Source organism: Puntigrus tetrazona, unplaced genomic scaffold, assembly GCF_018831695.1.
Source record: "Puntigrus tetrazona isolate hp1 unplaced genomic scaffold, ASM1883169v1 S000000004, whole genome shotgun sequence".
Classification (NCBI taxonomy): Eukaryota; Metazoa; Chordata; class Actinopteri; order Cypriniformes; family Cyprinidae; genus Puntigrus; species Puntigrus tetrazona.
Genome location: NW_025047684.1, coordinates 430204 through 435524, shown reverse-complemented (window position 1 = coordinate 435524; position 5321 = coordinate 430204). Strand labels below are relative to the sequence as shown.

At 37.4% G+C, this 5321-nt stretch overlaps 1 long non-coding RNA gene across 1 annotated transcript; it reads left to right on the top strand.

Annotated features, from left to right (window-relative positions):
* The first annotated feature begins 2623 nt into the window (after positions 1-2623).
* On the top strand, positions 2624-4588 carry LOC122332131. Its single transcript, XR_006248455.1, has 3 exons — positions 2624-2793; positions 4262-4295; positions 4474-4588. It is a non-coding gene; the product is annotated as an uncharacterized LOC122332131 (long non-coding RNA).
* The last annotated feature ends 733 nt before the right edge of the window (positions 4589-5321 follow it).

The window sequence follows — 5321 nt, the reverse complement described above, 5'->3', positions numbered from 1 at the left end:
TCTCCTTACTAGCTGCCAAAGATGACCTTGAACCAAGCGTACCAGTGTTTTGTCTGCCATCTTGAGGCCACAAGTAAAACTTTGTGAAAACCCATTTCTACCCTTTTGACCACCAAAAGGCAGCGGAGGAAAAGCATAAAACAACTATTCCAGCCTTTTTTGAGTGCATCTATCCCAAGTGCATCTCCTTGGTTGTTCAGGCAATACCATTGATTGCAATGGGCTGTCTCTGCCATTGCAAACAGATCAATCTTCGCCATACTGAACTGCCCCTATATAAGTCTTACTACTTCACAATGGAAATACCAAACAGCGAACACAAACACCTGTAAACAGCTTTAATAAAGTAAAAGGACACTCACCAATTACCACTGGATTGGAATCATAATCTTTTCTGAGTTTGCCTTCAAATGCAAAAGAGACAAGAAAGGCAAAGAGGAATTTTTTGGTCCATCTGGATGTTATATAACAGCCAACTACTAAGGTCAGTCACCTGACCTTGTTATTAGGTTTTGAGGATAAGCGGAATGGTGTCATTCCAAATAAGACCATGGTGACAGAGTGAGGTGAAATAGATATGGTTATAATTGATAGTAATTATTCAGATTACATCTTAGAATTAATTGTAGCAGAATCACTTACAATTACTTGATCTATCTGTCCACCAAGCAGACAGTCATTTATCAATTCTGGGAAAGGTTATTTTCCTGGCCAAGGAAGAATAGCTTTCCTACTTTATGCAGTACTAGCAGTAAGAGACAAACTTGAAGGTAAAATTGTCTTGGAATGTGTCAGTCTCAAGAAGAAGATTTTTGAACCACAAATAAAGATACAAATAAACAGTTGTCACTAGATTAATATAATACAGGAATATACAGCACATGCATATACTAGACATTTCTAACCTCTTATATATATCCTAAATGTAGAAAATGTTTGTTTGTGTGTGTGTATGTATTATGTATTGTCTAGTCAGGTCGTTGGGGTCTGACACTGGGGGTCATTTACCTCTCTTTGGAATGTGTTTGATGGGGTAAATAAAGAGTTCACATTAATAGTGGCATCTTAGCATCTCTGTAATATTGGGTGTTTGTTGGGGGGGGTTGGCTTAGCACCAATATAAATGTAGAATGTGGGGTCAGGTGTGTGATTTATATGCACATTTCAAAAAAGCTAAACGGGTCTTTTAAAGACATAAAGTTCAATGATTATCACTGATCCTAAGCAGATGCCAACGTATGAAGTAGTGATTTTAGGTTAAAGGGGAGCAGAGCCATTGGTGGTTTTGTAGGCAAACATCAATGCCTTGAATTTAATTCAAGCGGCTATTGGTAGCCAGCACAAATGAATAAACATGTGGCATACTTTCTTTTTGGCTCATTAAAATGTATCTTGCTGTGACATGTTGTATTAATTGTAAAGGTTAGATTGAACTGGCTGGAAGACCTGCCAAGAGAGCATTACAGTGTTCAAGCCTAGACAGAACAAGAGCTTGAACAAGGATTTGTGAAGCATGTTCTGAAAGGGACTGATCTTGATTTTGATAAAGCAAACCTGCAGAACTGGGCAGTTTTAGTTTTAGTGGTCTAAGTTAGTCAGCTCACAATTAATCACAACTTCAAGGTTTCTGGCTGTTTTTGAATGAGTTATGGTGAACTGCATGGTAAAATTGTGATTAAATGATGGGTTTGCTGGTACTACAAGCAATTCTGTCTTGGCAAGGTTGAGCTGAATTTGATGGTCTTTCATTCAGCAAGAAAGGTCTGATAGACAGGTTGAGATGCGAGCAGAGGTAGATAGAATAAGAGGTAGATTTGAGTGTCATCAGAAATGAATAAAAGCCATGTTTTTAAATGACAGAACCTAGTGATGTCATGTGGACAGAGAGGATACGTCATCCAAGAACTGAGCCCCGAGGCAGCCCAGTATTTTAATGTTGCAACTCAGACACCACACCTCTCTCTGCCTGAGACATATGTCTCAAATCACTGGAGTCACGGTTCCTGACATGCCCTTTGCCAATAGAGTTTTGTTGAGGAAAACGGAACGTTTTCCCAATTTGTAAGTTTGCCTTGTTTATTTGAGTGATACCTTGTATTGTAAACACATTGGGATGTGTTACTGATTTATCAAGAAGAAGAGACCACACAGAATATTGTATTCTTTTATTTCATAAGTATTAATAAGATACACAGTACACATGGTATTGTATTCACTTTATTGAATAGTAGAAAGAAAGACCACCACAGCATCATGTGTAAAAGTAGTTTATTGAGAAAAGACATTAGGTATGATATATGTAGCATTTAGTTAAAGTATAGTCAGAGATAAAATATGTATTAGTAAGAACTTTGAAGAACAGGAATGTTACCGTTGAGTGCTGAGTTCCCGACGCGGAGAGGAGGACATCTTAGAAAGATCTTCGCAGAAGAGCAGAAGTGAGCTTCTTGAAAGGGAGGTCTCCAGCTATACGGGACTTTCCCAAAAGTGTCGACTTACACCTGTAGTCTATATAGGGGTTGCACTTAGAAGTGAACCAGAAGATAACGCTGCACCTTGGCGACCACGCTTCTCTGATGCCAGACAGCCTCGCCACGATGCCTCCAACGACCGAGCTCGCAAATTATAGAACTTTGTTTTTATTTCTATTTTATATTAGTGTTTTATTTGTAATGTATTTAACCTATATATAATAAAACTATATCTTATTATAACCAATACGCTCGCCTGCCAAAGACTCTGATCAAGACCTGAGCAGAACAGACCACAGAGAAGTCTTCTGAGACCTGTCTTGTGAGTATGATTAAATGCTTATTAGAGATAGGACAGACTCAACTTACTTTACCTTACCTGAGGATAAACTAAATAAGGTAGAAGGTGCAGGAGATTTGCGCACCATAAAACAGTTGACAGAAGGTTCTGGTGATTAACTGTGTTAAAAGCAGTGGTCAGATCCACCAAGATAAGTTTGGAAGATTTAGAATCTGCTCTTGCTAGTCTTAGGACTTCAATAACCAATAGCAATAGTCTCCATATGTGAAACCAGACTGGTTGCTGTCGAGGAGGTTGTTCTGAGTGAGAAAGGCAGAGACTTAAAAATTGCTTCATCAAGTGGCATGCAGCCCATTTGTGAGTTTTGTTATGATAGCATGTCCTTTTAGCAGTGGATACATTAGCGGAGAAGAAAGAGAGGAATGACTTAAACACATTAAGGTCTGTAGGAATTTTGGATTTGTGCCACAGCCTTTTAGCAACCCTGAGCTAAAAAAAATGTGTTTGCAAAGAACATCAAACACTTAAGGGGCAGAAGGGGTGGTATTAATATCAAAAGATCCTAGTGAGGAGGAAGTGATGCAGTGTTATGCATAAATAAGGTCCAGTTGCCTGATTTGTGAGTAGCTGTAGTTAACACTGTTTCAAGAGCCTGTGAAGTCTGCAGACTGGGGTTTATCTAGGTGATTGTTGAGGTCTCCAAGCATAACTAGTGGAGTTCCATCCTAAGGAAAGTTTGAGAGAAGTAGATCTAATTAATCAAAGAAGTTACCTTGTGTTCCTAAGAGTCAATAAACAACTATGAACTGTATTTTAAAAGGGTAGATAATAGTGACTAAATGTGTTCATATGAACTGTTGATACTCTGAGAAGCTAAAATAATAAATCTCCAATCATTAAAATAAGTAGACCGGTACATCTACCTCTTCCAGTTTGACGATTAGAGTGGGAAAATTTGAATTTATTGGAGAGTGCTGCAAGAGTAGCACTGTCCTCTGATTTGATCCACATCTTTGTCAGGGCCATGAGCTTTGGTCTTGAATGACTAGCAAGAGATGTAATAAAAACTGATTTCTTTACTGCAGACAGACAATTCCAGAAACAGCAGAAATTGTTTATTAGACAAATAGAAGTACTTTATTAGCAGACATAGGCAAATGCACAGGGTGTTAGGATTGTGCTGCCTAGTGTGTAAAAGTGTGGACTGAACATGGTAAGAATACTGTTAAAAAGAGGACTGAACATGGTAAGAATACTGTTAAAATATGCTTTATTTGTACAGTTGCCAGTAACATTAATATTAATAAAGTAATTAATTGCTTTGTTGGCTTTATTAATGTTTTCCAGTTAAGGTTAGCTCTTTAGCATTATTAGATATATTATAGATTTGAGTAGCCAACTACACACTCAACTACTGTCTCACAGAAAGAGAACTCCTCCAAATAGGCCTGATATCCAGATTTTAATCCAATTCTCATTGTATATGTAGGTAATTTCGCATCCCTCTTCAGGAATAACGGCAGGTGAGAATAAACTCTTTTTTCCATTTCAATTTGGTTCTAAAATATTACTTCAAGTCTGTTTTTGCTTATATTTTTCAAAAATATATTACTCATATCTTCTCGTAATGTTGTTTTAGTATATATGAAACAAACTATTGGACTCATTGTGGACAGACTCAACATGCTTTTTTTCTAACAGTCACGTCTAGCGGGGAAACCCAGACCGGACCGAACATGCACCTTAGCATCTGCGATTAAATGGGCAGGGCTCAAACCACTTTTGGTGGAGCGTGAACACACTTTACTGTTAATCACAACAAAAGGGCTAAGCAAGCACACAACACTGACAAAGTGTGCGATAGAGTATGAGACCAAACGCAACTTTGGGACATCTCAATACAATGAACAAAATAAGCAAACAAAGGGATAAGCAAGCACATAACACTGACAAGGTATGTGATAGAGACCAAAAGGGGTTTTTAAGCTTGCCTTGTCATGTGATTCTTTACCCCATGACAATACATAAAAACTGGTGTGCAGTGTATTCGTCTGAAGTTGCACAATTGTATAAACTCTTAAAAAGAAGACTTGCAATAAGTTTTATTTTACTTTTATTTATAATTTATTTAAAATATCTATATCTGCAACAAAATGTGTGTGCATGTATGTGTTTGTCTATGTGTGTGTGTGCGTGTGAGTAAGCATGCTTATTGAGTATTAAAATACTAGTTTAATAATTTTATTTCTCCTCTCTTTCTCTCTGTGTGTGTGTGTGTGTTTTGTGTCTCTCGTTTATTGTCAGCCATACATCCAAGTTGGCCAAGACCCTAAAAACATACCATCTTAATGTCTATATATATATAGATAGAAAGATGGATAGATAGATATAGCTGATTGAGTTTTCCCACTGAAGTGCTAAACAACTGCTCTAATATTCCCAAGACCGGCCAAACAGTCCTCTTTATTATATATTCTATTGTGTATTCAGACACTTACATACATGATTTGAATGAAATGCTTTATTTTTGTCCCCTTAAGACAAAAACA